A 15,515-nucleotide genomic window follows, 5' to 3' on the forward strand; every position below is an offset into this window, starting at 1 on the left:
TGATTGGTCGGCTTGGTAGCGCTGAAAAGTCTGGGCAGGACCGAGAGCCGTTTGGAATGATTATGTTAAAAAAGGAGTAATTTTTGTAACAGACTTATTAAATCGTGTAGGGGATTTATATGATTACAATGAATTTATTAATAATTTTGGTTTAAAAATTACTTTGATTGAATACAAAAAATTTGTTCATTGTATTTCCCCAAAATTACTTCACCTTATTAAAACCGCAAAAATGTATAACCATGTATCTGGCTCTCACCCAGAGCTTACTATTAAGGGCCTTTCTATCAAGGATAAAAAATGTAATAACAATTATATCAGGAATATCCTAACTGCAGATAAAAGTGTTCCTCCAATTGCAATGGTTAAATGGAAACAAGCATTCCCTTCATTCTTCTTTTCCCCAAAAATCTGGTCAGATATTACAAAATACATAATTCCTAATAAAGTAAAAGAAACAAATTTTAAAATATTACATAGATATTATCCATGCAATGATTTTATAAGTAAGTTTAAGGAAGGTTTTTCACCCTTGTGTTGTTTTTGTAAAAAGGAACCGGAAACAATTCTTCATTTATTTTTCAGTTGCAGTTACACAAAACAGTTTTGGTCCCAAGTTTCCTTACTACTTTTTGAAGTGTTTTATAAATTAATCAGTATAACTGAGCAAATGGTTTTTTTTACGGATTGCAACTCTGGATTACTGGAAATGGACAAAATAGCAAAAATTCTTATTTTATTTGGAAAGTATCACATCCACAAAACAAAATGTATGCTGACTGTGCCAAATTGTAAACTATTTTTCATTGATCTAAAACTTTTTTATGATTCCCTCACTGCTATACAAAGTAATACCAAAGCTATTAAGACATCTCAACTACTGGAAAAAATACTTAATGTACACGATTAATTTTTGTTGTTAATTCCATTGTATACTGTTTTATGTATAACTCTGTACATCCCTGTTTGTTCAATAAAAAAAATAAATAAAAAAAAAGGACCGAGAGCCGTGCGAATGGCGCGAGCGATTGTTTACAAGTGTGGAGTACTGTAAAGGAGCTCCGTATGGAAAATTTTGTTTGGTGTTTACCTCATAGTTAACGTTGTTGCACGTCCGCCGGTTCCTGCCTCAAAATGAGCGAGTTTGAGCCACTTGTACATCCCGGAAGTGTTCAGAAAAAGCAAAACATCAGCGAAGAAACTCGACACAGAGGAACATTTACACCTCACTGCCCACTAGCGTTTCGGAAGTGTTAATGCAGACCATCAGAGACAGCGCGCAGAAGTATAAATGCACAGCCACACGCGTTGCCTGCGCCGTGGGTTACTCCAGTCACTTGACGCAGAAGTATAAATCAGGCTTTAGCCTGATAGGCTATAGTTGTACAATGAAAAATAGCTTTACTAACCGACGAGGAAACACGCATGACAGTGCTTCTACATACTTTATTCATAGAAAGAGCAGCCAGAAAGGGGAAACTGATGGATTTGTGCTGAATATTAGCATCATTAACCCATAACAATGTACAGTAAGTTACCTATAGCTGTCAGTATGTTTGTGTGCTCTTTATAAATGACTGAAAAACAGCTGCTGGTAAAGTATATTGAACGCAAGTGCTCAGTTTGTGATCACATCTCTGTTTTGTTCTGTAGATTTGTAATTTCAAATATTCGTAGATATAAATATTAAGTTCAGTAAAGTTAGCAACAGATTTGTGTTTTCCGGATCAATAACTTATGACATTATGGCCTATTCACTATTAATATGACTAAGTTACTATGGCGGAGGCTTTAACAGAGCAGTGCTCATCATATCGAGCGAAAAAAAGAAAAAGACAGCTGTGAAACATAACCTGATTTGTATTTTTGTAGGAAACATAGTTTAGATCTGTTTGGGGTAAGAGGTGTGTGAGGTATTGCCGTCGGTCTATCATTGAATGTGTCAGGAATATCAAAACAAAACCATCTTAGCTCCGCTCCTCAGAGCTTGATCCACGCTGTCATTTCTCCTCTTGGGTTTTTGGTTTTGAAAAGGGAAAAAATTCCACCACCCCGTCCAAACTTTTAGGAGACCGGATATCAGATTTGCACAATCCACATGCACAACACTTTGGCCTGTTTCCCTCACTCGAAAGCTTGACAGAGCCCCTGTGCGTAGCATAGAGGTAAAGTTGGTTTCATATTTGCACATTCCTTCATTTACAAAGTCTCTATATTGTTTACCATGTTACTTTTGAATATTCGATCGGAATTAGCATGCAAGTATGACTTAAAAACAGCATTAACACTATTTAATTGACTGTGAGCAATGTTGTACTTTGATAATTGTTGGCTGCTAATATGATTTCCCTATTTAGAATTTGCAAATAATAATTTTCTGAAGTCATGTTATTATGGAGAAAGTCTGAATATCTAAACATAAAACCAACTTTACCTCTATGTGCGTAGCTACGGTTGCTAAGCCACGATTAGTGAGTGGCGGTTTTTGGGTGTGGCTTAGCGAAGGGTCAATTTGGCATCAGATTGAACATTTTAATTTGTTCATAACATGTTGTGATGAAAACAGGGTGACACAGTGGCCTCACAGCCAAGAAGATTGCAAGTTCGAGTCCCGACTAGGCCAGCTGTCATTTCTGTCAAGAGTTTGCATGTTCTCCCCATCTTGGTGTGAGTTTCCTTCGGGTGCTCCGGTTTCCCCCACAGTCCAAACACATGCGCTATAGGTGAATAAGACAAGCTAAATTAGCCGTAGTGTATTTGTGTGAATGAGTGTGTACGGGTGTTTCCCAGTACTGGGTTGCGGCTGGAAGGGCATAAAACATATGCTGGATAAGTTGGTGGTTTAACCCCTCATGAATTAACGGACTAAGCCAAAGGAAAATGAATGAATAAATGAATGAATAAAACATGACGAATGAATAAACAAGCAAGCAGTTCACAGGCATCCATAGACAACGAGGGAAGGTGGGGAAGATTAGGGAGTTGCAAACTGTTCTCAGTGGTGATTGAAAACAAAAGATATTAATACATGCACATTTGAACAATTGAAGACATTGTTGTAGCATGCTAGAAAAGTTTAAAGTACAGTTCCTGTGTTGTTACGTTGTGTAATGTGGGGCGTTAAGGGGTTGGATTATGGAGGAAAGCGAGTCTGCACACTCGAGAGAGAGAGGGGGGGTGGGGGGGTTGATTCCAAGTAAAAGGAGCATGTACGTTTTTTTCTGAGAGAGCTGAGTTGGTGTATTTTCAGCGAATTGACGTTTTACTCGTCTGTCTACACCATGCAAAGGTTCACGAAAAGATAAATTTGAACTGTTAAACACTTCCTGACCTGTAAAATTGTAATTCTTTTTCAATAAGAGTAATTTCCAGTAAATGTATGTATTTTTATTATATATATATAAACAGTTAAAGTCAGAATTATTAGCCCCCCTGTTTATTTTTTTTCCAAATTTCTGTTTAACAGAGAGCGGATTTTTCAATGCATTTCTAAAAATAATAGTTTCAATAAATAATTTCTAATAACTGATTTAATTTATCTTTGCCATGATGACAGTAAATAAAATTTGACTAGATATTCTTCAAGACACTTCTATACAGCTTAAAGTGACATTTAAAGGCTTAACTAGGTTAATTAGTTTAAAGAGGCAGGTTTGGGTAATTAGGCAAGTTATTGTATAACAGTGTTTTTTTTTCTGTAGACTATCGAAAATATATATAGCTTAAAGGGGCTAATAATTTTGACCTTAAAATGAGTTTAAAAAAAAATAAAAACTGCTTTTAACTTGGCCAAAATAAAACAAGTAAGACTTTCTCCAGAAGAAAAAATATTATCAGACATATTGTGAAAATTTCCTGAATCTGTTAAACATCATTTGGGAAATATTTAAAAAAAAAAAAAAAAAAAAATATATATATATATATATATATATATATATATATATATATATATATATATATATATATATATATATATATATATATATATATCAAAGGGGGGCTAATAATTTTGACGTCAATTGTATATCCACCGCAAAATAAATTAAATACATTTTATTCTTAAATCAAGCAAAATAATCTGCCAGTGGGGTAAGTAAAATAATTGCATGTCACAGCAAAAAACAAGATAATTATTTAGCTTACCCCATTGGCAGATTATTTTGCTTGTTTTTAGGAAAAGCTCATTTTGGCATATTATTTCTGCAAACAAGACAATATTTTTGCTTGTCTACAAAATGATTTACGAATTAGTAGATATTTGGATTAGAAAAAAGGACTGAAGATCTTAGTGAGAAAAGCATTTTTGCAGTGTATATATAAGAAATACCCCTCAGATTATTTATTATAGCCTCCAGATTCAACCCATGTTGGTGTCTGCTTACAGTGTCGCTGTTTTTGTAGCCTGTGGCTTTAAAGGGTCACGAAACACCAAAACACATTTTTTGAGCTGTTGACAGTTGTATATGTGTCCCACACTGCTAAAAACACTATTAGGACACCTATATTTCACTAAAAAGTGTAAATTGGTTGTTTTTGCTTTTATAGTTTGCTGCAGTGAAGTTTTGTTTTCATTTTCTCTCTGTGAGAGCTCATCTGGACTCACGTGTGGATTAACAGTGTACGCGAAGCTCGACAACAATAACTTACGTGTCTAAGGAGGATTATTGTTTACCTGAGAGCTGTTCTCATCTGCAAACGCTGAGATCTGGAATCGCTTGTAGTCTTCTCTTAATAAAGACGCGGCTCTAGTTGCTGGTGATTGTCCTGTCTCTACAGATTTGGTAAGTGAGCGACCAGTGCTCTTTGTTTATTCAGTTTGTTCGTCAAACTAACTATTGCACCGGGTGTAAACGTTAGCACCACAACCAAACTTTAACCTCGTGTAGGATTTTTAGCGCATTTTGTGACCGGAAAAACACACGCGGCTTTCTGACGCTATACCTGCCGTGTGCATCTAAGTTTCCGGGAAATGCAGATGTTTTTTTTCTCTCATTCACCGTGCGGTATCAAACATTGCATGAAAAATAGACGCTTAGAGCAGTTCCTCGAATCAAATATCTTGTTTGTCGCGAGGGACATGAATGAATTCCCTGAATGAAAGAGCCGAACTGCAGTTAAAGTCCACCATTTAATAATTTGTCAAATAATTCGGCTACAGATGTCCATGTAAACACAGTCACTTTCTTCCGTGTGTGTGTGTGTGTGTGTGTGTGTGTGTGTGTGTTTTGACTCTGAAACTCAGCGGGTGCCCAAATAGACACTCCCACACCATCCCACTTTAGTTTCTCCGACACTCCCCCCTAAACAGAGCTGGACACGCCCACTTTTCTGACTTTTTCCGAAGTAGAGGTGTGAAAACACCCTGCTGAAACGAGGGGGTTTCATGGCCCTTTAAAAGCAAATGAGCTGCTTCTCCCTGCCCACCTTTCCCACATGCATATCTGCTCCTCCTGCGTAACATCAGATAAACAGCAGTCAGTGATAGAGACAGACACGGATGGGCTAAAATACAGCTCATTAGTCACAAATACCAAGTAAGTTTATTCCTTGTATTTGTGGTGGAGTTTAATCAAGCCTTTCTGAAATGATGAGTCACAAGCAAATGCCGTTTGCTGTACAGAAACACACACACACATATGCTTGTTTACTGACACCATGCGGCCATGGTGATTATAGTGGTTAAGAATTACAGTCATTTTACTGTCTTTATTCCAAACATGCTCTGTTTTAAAAATGTTTAAAACTTATAAAAATCACAGAGAGTTGAACAGATATTTTAATCTCAGTTTCTTTGCAATAAATGGTCTATGGACCTGTGTATACAAGTTATTATGGAAACATGGCGCCTGACAACCAATCAGTGGGCAGGGAAACTGCACTCGTACGTCATGTTGCAGTGGGCCTCAAAATTACTGGGACTTGTATCCTATTCTACCTCAGGATATTTAAAAAAAGAGACTTGTTGTGTTTATATTACCCTAATATGACAGTAGACACACTCTACCTACACACAATTCTGTCCAAACAGCTTACAAAAGACGACTTTTATCATAAATTACCTTTAATGTAATTTTTTTCAAGCACTAGCTGATATGCTGTTGTCAACTGCTATAAAAATGTGCAGTAACATCAATGCATCTCTAATAAATGGCAAACCTCCAGCCTGAAGCACACTCCTCAAATATCACCCGGAAAGAACTGAGGAACGAATGCTTTCAGGCGAATATTTTTCTCCATCATCACTAAAACCAATACAAAAAGATAACAGAAAACATGAACATGACACAAAGATAAATGACCCAAAGGTAAAAGATGAAATAGAGAGTATGGCTGTTTTCCTTTACGGTCACATGCCTACAGAGATCATATGATGCCTTGTAGTTCTGGAAGATGTTTGGCTGGATAACAGACTTTTTTTTTCACATCTCCATCCATACACCCTCTTTTTTGATCTCTCTAAGGCTCAAGGGTTGTTGCTAGAAGGGATACAGCTGTGGTCAGAAGTTAACGAGAATTATTTATATTATTTATTAAATTACTATTAACTGTATTTTGTTAACGTCTACATCTACCCCAATCCTAAACCAATCATCCAGTCATGTAAAAACCCTATTTATACAGAATAATATTCATATTGTTTATTAAATTACTTATTAAATGTGTTTTACTAATGCCTACCACAACCCTAAACCCAGCCACCACAGTAATGCAAAACAGTGATTATAACGAGAATTATTCATATTATTCATGAAATTACACATTAAAATGTATTTAAATAATATCCACCCCTGCCCCAACACTAAAACCAATCATCACAGTAATGTAGAAACCCTATTTATACAGAATATTATTCATATTATTTATTGAATTACCCATTAAATTGTATTTTATTACCATTTACCCCTACCCCAACCCTAAACACAACCATCACAGTTCTGTAAAACAGTAATTATATTCATTATTATTTATGTTATTTTTTAAATTACCCATTAAATTGTATTTACTCAACGTCTACCTCTACCCCAACCCTAAATCCAACGCTCACAGTAATGTAAAAACAGTATTTATACAGAATATTATTCAGATTATTTGGTAAATTACCATTATATTGTATTTTATTAACGTCTACCCCAACCCTAAACACAACAGCAATGTAAATACAGTAATTATATTGATTATTATTCATTTTATTTATTACATTTCCCTTGAAATGTGTTTTTTAATGCCTACACCAACTCCAACCCTAAATCTATGCATCACAGTAATGCAAAACAGCAATTATAACGAGTATTATTCAAATTATTTATTAAATTTACCATTAAATTGTATTTTGTTAAGGTCTACCCCTATACTCCAACTATAAACCAAACCATTACAGTAATGCAACCTGTAATTATAACAGGTATTATTCATATTATTTATTAAATTACCATTATTAATGCCTACCCCAAACCTAAATCCAACTATCACAGTAATGTAAATAACAAGAATTGGTAATATTATTCATTAATATACCATTAAATTGTATTTTATTAACGTTTACCCCAATCCCAACTCTAAACCCAGCCATCACAGTGATGTAAAAGTATTTATAAAGAATTTTATTCATATTATTCATTAAATTACCATTAAATTGTATTTTAATAGCGTCCACCTCTACCCCAACCCTAAATCCAACCATCACAGCAATGTAAAAACTGTAATTATACACGTATTATTTATGTTAACATTTACCCCAACCCAAACTATAAACACAACAGCCTAATCTCACGAGGAAACGTAAGTATTTTACGTTTTGTAAGTTTAGTAGCTAATTCGTACGAGTTCAATCGTTCGAAAATGTACGATTTTAACAGGTTCTAAAAAGATTTTAAAAAGGCATCCAACCCCACTCCTAACCCCAACCATCATTGGGTGATGAGCAAATTGTATGAGTTAAATCCTACAAATTCATACGAATTAGCAACTAAATCAAAAAGTTATGAATTGCCGTGAGATTGCGTAGAAACACAACCATCACAGTAATGCAAAACAGTAATTATATTGATTATTATTCATATAATTTATTAAATTACCCATTAAATTGTATTTATTTAATGTCTACCTCTACCCCAACCTTAAATCCAACGCTTACAGTAATGTAAAAATAGCATTTATCCAAAATTTAATTCATATTATTTAATAAATTACTCATATAAATGCATTTTATTAATGCCTACCCCAACCCTAAACCCAGTCATCACAGTAATGCAAAACAGTGATTATAACGAGAATTATTCATTCTTTAAATTACCATTAAATTGTATTTTATTAATGCCTATCAACCCCAACCCTAAACCCAGCCATCACAGTAATGCCAAACAGTAATTATAATAAGTATTATTCATAGTATTCATTTAATTACCATTAAAATGTATTTTATTAAGGTCTACCCCACCTCAATCCTAAATCTAACCACAGTACTGCATTACAGTAATTATGCAGAATATTGTTCATATTATTTATTAAATTACTCATGAATTGTATTTTTTAATGCTTACCACTTCCCCAACCCTAAAACAAACCATCACAGCCATTTAAAACAGCAATTATACAGTGATTATAACGAGAATTATTAATATTATTCATTAAATTACACATTAAAATGTATTTAAATAATATCCACCCCTTCCCCAACACTAAAACCAATCATCACAGTAATGTAGAAACCCTATTTATACAGAATAATATTCATATTATTTATTAAATTACCCATTAAATTGTATTTTATTAATGCCTACCGCTACCCCAACCCTAAAACAAACCATCACAGTCATGTAAAAACAGCAATTATACAAGTATTATTTATATTATTTATTACATTACCATTAAATTGTATTTTATTATTGTTTACCCCAACCCAAACTATAAACACAGCCATCATAGTAATGCAAAACAGTAATTATATTGATTATTATTCATATTGCTTATTAAATTACCCATTAAATTGTATTTATTTAATGTCTACCTCTACCCCAACCCTAAATCCAATGCTTACAGTAATGTAAAACAGTATTTATTCAGAATATAATTCATAGAATTTAATAAATTACTCATTAAATGCATTTTTTTAATGCCTAGCCCAACCCTGAACCCAGCCCCACCTCAATCCTAAATCTAACCATCACAGTACTGTATTACAGTAATTATGCAGAATAATATTCATATTATTTATTAAATTACTCATGAGTTGTATTTTAATAATGCCTACCGCTACCCCAACCCTAAAACAAAACATCAGTCATGTAAAAACAGTAAATATATTGATTATCATATATATATTATTCATTAAATTACCATTACATTGTCGTTTATTGAGGTCTACCCCAACCCCAGCCCTAAACCCAACCATTACAGTAATTATTATAAGTATTTTTTATATTATTCATTAAATTACCATTAAATTATAATTTATTAAGGTCTACCCCTACTCCAACCCTAAAACCAACCATCACAGTAATGTAAAACATGAATGATTGGGTAATATGTAAGAATAATGGTTCAATTAGTTAATGTTAATGGATTTACCATTACTAACAAAGTATGTATAATCGTGTAAAGCATTTATTCATAGCTCAACATTAAATATGCATTATTAAAATCCAAAGTTGCTCATTAGTTAATGCAAAGTGTGTTAACATGAGTTAACTTTGTTTAACTTAAATGATATGAAATAAAAAAATGATTAAATACCGTTGAAAACTGTATTATAGTCTATCCATGTTAGTAAATACATTAACTAATGGATCAATATTTAAAAGTGTTACCAATATTTGTTGTACAGTGTCACAAAAATGATGCTCTATTGACGTGTGTATCCGCAGCTGTATCCCTTTTAGACGTTCCCCATCTACAAGGTTATAGAGTCAATGTTTGATGAGTGTGAATGAGAAGTGTCCAGCAGAGGGCGCAGTGAAAACTCAGTGAACACAAACCTCTTCCACAATCCGTCTGTAAACAAACTGGCCTGCGTTTCTGTCACTTCTGATCCATCAGTTCATCCGCCTTAGTTGAACCCGACAGCGAAATTCAACTTTCTAAACTGTTTCTTACAGCAAAGACGCGCTTCATCTGCAATCTAATGAACATGCTGGCAGAGTCAAGTGTTACCGGTGCATGCTAAAGAAAATGCTGCTGTAAATGTTGTTTTATTTGGATAATTGAAATGCGTTTCGTGTCTATCTTTAGTATGATGCGCTGTTTAGGTCAATAATGCTTCATTAGTTCATGTATTTAAATATGAACAAAATAATATAGTATTTTAGGGTACAGTTGAAGTCAGAATTATTAGCCCCCCATTGATTTTGTTTTTCTTTTCTTTTTTTATATATATATATATATATATATTTCCCAAATGATGTTTAACAGATTCAGGAAATTTTCACAGTAAGTCTGATAATATTTTTTCTTCTGGAGAAAGTCTTATTTGTTTTATTTTGGCCAAGTTAAAAGCAGTTTTTATTTTTTTTAAATCCATTTTAAGGTCAAAATTATTAGCCCCTAGCTATATATATATATATATATATATATATATATATATATATATATATATATATATATATATATATATATATATATATATATATTCAAGAGTCTACAGAAAAAAAAAACATCATTATACAATAACTTTCCTAATTACCCTAACCTGCCTAGTTAACCTAATTAACCTAGTTAAGCCTTTAAATGTCACTTTAAGCTGTATATAAGTGTCTTGAAGAATATCTAGACAAATATTATTTACTGTCATCATGACAAAGATAAATTAAATCAGTTATTAGAAATTATTTATTGAAACTATTATTTTTAGAAATGCATTGAAAAGTCCGCTCTATGTTAAACAGAAATTGGAAAAAAAATAAACAGGGGTGCTAATAATTCAGGGGGGGGCTAATAATTCTGACTTTAACTGTGTATAAATATAATAAAAATACATACATTTATTGGAAATTATTCTTATTGAAAAAGAATTACAATTTTACAGGTCAGGAAGTGTTTAACAGTTCAAATGTATTTTTCATAAAAATTTGCGTGGTGTAGACAGACGAATCAAAACTTTAACTCGCTGAAACAACAACTCAGGTCTCGCAGAAAAACATACATGTTCCTTTTTCTTGGAATCAACCCCCCCCCCCTTCTCCTCTCTCTCTCTCTCTCTCTCACTCTCTCTCTCTCTCTCTCTCTCTCTCTCTCTCTCTCTCTCTCTCTCTCTCGAGTGTGCAGACTTGCTTTCCCCCATAATCCAGCCCCAGAAGTGTCTTGAAGAATATCTAGTCTAATATTATTTACTGTCATCATGACAAAGAGAACATGAATCAGTTATTAGAGAATAGTTATTAAAACTATTATGTTTAGAAATGTGTTGAAAAAAAAAATTCTTTCCCTTAAACAGAAATTGGGGGAAAAAAATAAACAGGGAGGCTAATAATTTTGACCTCAACTGTATATTTACTGTAGAACCCAAATTATGGTCACTTCTAGTAAATATGATGTTTTAAATGTAGTGTATTTGACTTATTATTTCTTATAACAACACAATATTTTTGCTGGTCTATAAAATGCTTCTTGATTAAATTTTTTTTTTTAATAGAGTGAATCAGGGAAGTGTTCATAGCGCTTCACTTTTTCCACATTTGTTTATGTTACAGCCTTATTCCAAAATGGATGAAATGCATTTATTTCCTCAACATTCTACACATAATCCCCCATAATGACAATGTGAAAAAAAGAGTTTTTGAAATTGTTGCAAATTTATTCAAAATAAAAACCTAAAAAATCACATGTAAAAAAAGCAAGTTTAAAAAAAGCCCCCGAGATGTCGCATAGAGGCAGTGTTTTTATATTTGTTTATTAATTTTTATTCCTTAAACTGGCTGCATGGTGGCGCAGTGGGTAGCATGTTTGCTTCACAGCAAGATGGTTGCTGATTCGAGCCTCTGGGTCGAGTTGGCATTTCTGTGTGGAGTTTGCATGTTCTCCCCGTGTTGGTGTGGGTTTCCTCCGGGTGCTCCGGTTTCCAAGTCCAAAGACATGCGGTAGTGGTGAATTAGATAAGCTAAATTGTCTGTAGTGTATGTGTGTAAATGAGTGCATATGGGAGTTTCTCCGTGATGGGTTGCTGGATAAGTTGGCGGTTCATTCCTCCGTGGCGACCCTGGATTAATAAAGGGACTAAGCTGAAAAGAAAATGAGCGAATGAACAATCCGAAAACTTTTTCATACGTAAAGATATTTGTGTATTGCTGTACATCCTGTGTGTATTAAGCAATGTGTGCGCATTTGGTCCTGGGTCAGCTGGCATTTCTGTGTGGAGTTTGCATGTTCTCCCCGTGTTGGCATGGGTTTCCTACTGGTGCTCCGATTTCCTCCAGAGTCCAAAAACACATGTGCTATAGGGGGAATGATTACCTAAACTGGCCGTAGTGTATGAGTGTGTGAGAATGAGAGTGTATTGATGTTTCCCAGTACTGGGTTGCAGCTGAAAGGGCATCCGCTTTGTAAAAGATATGTTGGAATTGTTTGCGCTGTGGTGACCCCTGATGAATAAAAGGACTAAGCTGTAGGAAAATGAATGAATGAATAATACGCAATGACATAATGTACCTTTAAGCTTATTGCATCTCATTTATCTTTCTTTCATCATCCCTAAAAAATCAATAGAGCATCAGTGATGAATATTACATGAAAAATCAACAACGTAATTCCTTCCTTTGGCTGGAATTCTATTTGGAGTTCTATTTTTTTATTTCCACGAATGACAGGCAGATGATTGTGTGTTTGGGAGCTGAAGACTTCATCTGCTTTTCATCGCAGGTGTTTTGTAAGAAACGCTAGTCGAGATGTCCGAGGAGATGCAGGGAATATAAAGCGAGTTTGGGCCAAAATTATTTAATTGTATCGATTGGATCGCACGGTTTGTTGTTTCAAAAGCTGTAGCCAAGTTTAATCAATCCAGTCGGGATGGTACTGGAGGAAAATTGAATAATGCGATCTGACAGGTTTGGTGCTTTCACATTAGAGCTTATGAGACTCCTGTAATGCAGAGGAGAATGTAAAAGAGGCTTTATTTGGCATTTAAGTAATGCTTCTTTTATCCAAATGTATACACAATGTATGGTGGATTTTAGGACTTTCTTCCCATTTCTGTTCTTCAAAAACTATTATTTAAATTTCATGATTATTTATACAATGTAGATTGTGTCAAAGCTGTTCTAATAAAGTCCAGATTTCAGAGTTGAAATTCAGTTCAGTGTGGTTTAATTTTCACTGCTTCCAAACACTGAAGAGCAAATCATTGCGCAGCTCTACAGGTGCAAGCCAGTGATGACAGCGGTGAGGACAAAACTACCAATGGGCAAAAGTGAAGGATAGAAATGGGCACGACCATATCTCCACTGGCCAAACGTCTTGTGCAGAGCTGCAGTCTAGGCGCTGGAGGCTGGAGAACAAGGTCATCGGCGAAGACTCGTTTGTCCCTGGAGCATTACAAGAATCAGTCTTGTGCTCTCCACTCCTCCATGACCACCACCACAGCAGCTGCTCAGGATACGGCCTGGTCCAGGATTATAGAAACCTTGGGATCATCTCGTCGCTGGTCTTGGATCGAATCAGTGGCGCTGCATAGTCTCTGAAGGCCTCGGGATGAGTATCCCGAGGTGGAAATAGAGAATAAAGAGAATAATTAGTGTAGCTGCTGTTCATGGTGTATAGCAACGAGATGCAGAAACCTGTGTGGAGCATATTTATGCATCATACTGCAATGTGATGCACTGAGTGTATGCTTTACTAAACAGATAGGTCTTTAATCTAGTTTTGAACTGCGAGAGTGTGTCTGAGCCTCGCAAATTATCAGGAAGGCTATACCAAAGTTTAGGAGCCATAAATGAGAAGGCTCGACCTCCTTTACTTGACTTTGCTATTCTAGGTACTAGCAGAAGCCCTGAATTTTGAGATCTTAAATAGCAAGCTGGATTGTAGCGAGACAGAAGGCTGGTTAGATAAACAGGAGCTAGGTTATTTAAAGGTTTATATGTAAGAAGCAATATTTTATAATCAATACGAAACTTAACAAGCAGCCAGTGTAAGGAGGATAAAATTGGGTTGATATGATCATATTTTATAGACCTGGTAAGAACTCTGGCCGCTGCATTTTGTACTAACTGAAGTTTGTAAATAGAGGATGCTGGGCAGCCAGCAAACAGATAATTACAGTAATCCAGTCTAGAGGTCATAAAAGCATGGACTAGCTTTTCTGCATCTGAGATGGATAGCATATTTCGTAACTTAGTGATATTTCTCAGATGAAAGAAGGCAGTTTTTGTGACATGGGATATATGATTTTCAAAAGTTAGATTGCTGTCTAATATGACACCCAGATATTTTATAGTAGAGCTAATGCTAACTCTGTATCCCTCCAATTGCAGGTTGAGTTGTGAGATCTGCTGTGTACAGGATTTAGGCCCAATAAGTAATAATTCTGTTTTGTCTGAGTTTAAGAGAAGGAAATTGTTGGGCATCCAGTCTTTAACATCTCTAATACACTCAGTTAGCTTAGACAGTTCAGACGTCTCGTCAGGTTTAGTTGAAATATGTAATTGACTGAAAGCTGATCCCATGTCTTCTGATAATGTCTTCCTGTGGTAGCATGTATATTGTAAACAGTTAAGGGCCTAAAACTGATCTTTGAGGCACCCCATACTTTACTGGGCTGACTTGTGAAGGGTGTCTATTAATATTCACAAACTGGTAACGGTCAGTTAAGTATGACTTAAACTATTGTAAAGCCTGTCCCTGAACACCTGTAGACTTTAAGCGATTTATAAGGATACTGTGGTCGATGGTGTCAAACGCCACACTAAGATCGAGATGCACCCTTGGTCAGCTAAGAGTAAACTGTTGGTTATTTTCACTAATATTCCAGTCATTATTTACTGTCATCATGGCAAAAATAAAATAAATCAGTTATTAAAAATAAGTCATTAAAACTATTATGTTTAGAAATGTGTTGAAAAATCTCTATTAAACATAAATTGGGTAAAAAAATAAAAATAAACAGACATAATTCTTACTATGCTTAAAAAAAACCCAATGAAATGTTCCTATTTTAAAAGCATAAGAATTGAAAAGTCTTTACTTCTGCAGAAACTCGTACATCGATTAACAACCTCTGAGAGCACAGTCGGGCTGTCTTCAGAGGTTTATATGTTATCACTAAAAATCAATTTCCATATATTCACATCCGCATCCCGACTGCTGAAATTTACTGCAGGGTTGAGAGCCTTGCTTAAGGGCACAGTCATGATGGTATATGGATTGAGGAGTACATATTATTAATCATTAGTTTACCACCAACCCAATGCAGTCTGCACTTTGCAGATTCCTGCTGGTTATGCTGGTCAACAAAGGAGTTCATTTGCATGGCAGGGAGAAGACAGTAATATATATGACTATTTAATAAAATAAATAATTATATTTTAATT

At 34.7% G+C, this 15,515-nt stretch overlaps 1 protein-coding gene across 1 annotated transcript in view; it reads left to right on the forward strand.

The window, feature by feature from the left end:
- nsd1a (nuclear receptor binding SET domain protein 1a) overlaps window positions 1–15,515 on the forward strand; it is a 1,446,438-nt gene that overhangs the window by 724,748 nt on the left and 706,175 nt on the right. The gene's annotated exons all lie outside the window — the stretch shown is intronic.

This window comes from Danio rerio, chromosome 14 (assembly GCF_052040795.2).
Source record: "Danio rerio strain M-AB ecotype USA chromosome 14, GRCz13ab, whole genome shotgun sequence".
Taxonomy (NCBI): domain Eukaryota; kingdom Metazoa; phylum Chordata; class Actinopteri; order Cypriniformes; family Danionidae; genus Danio; species Danio rerio.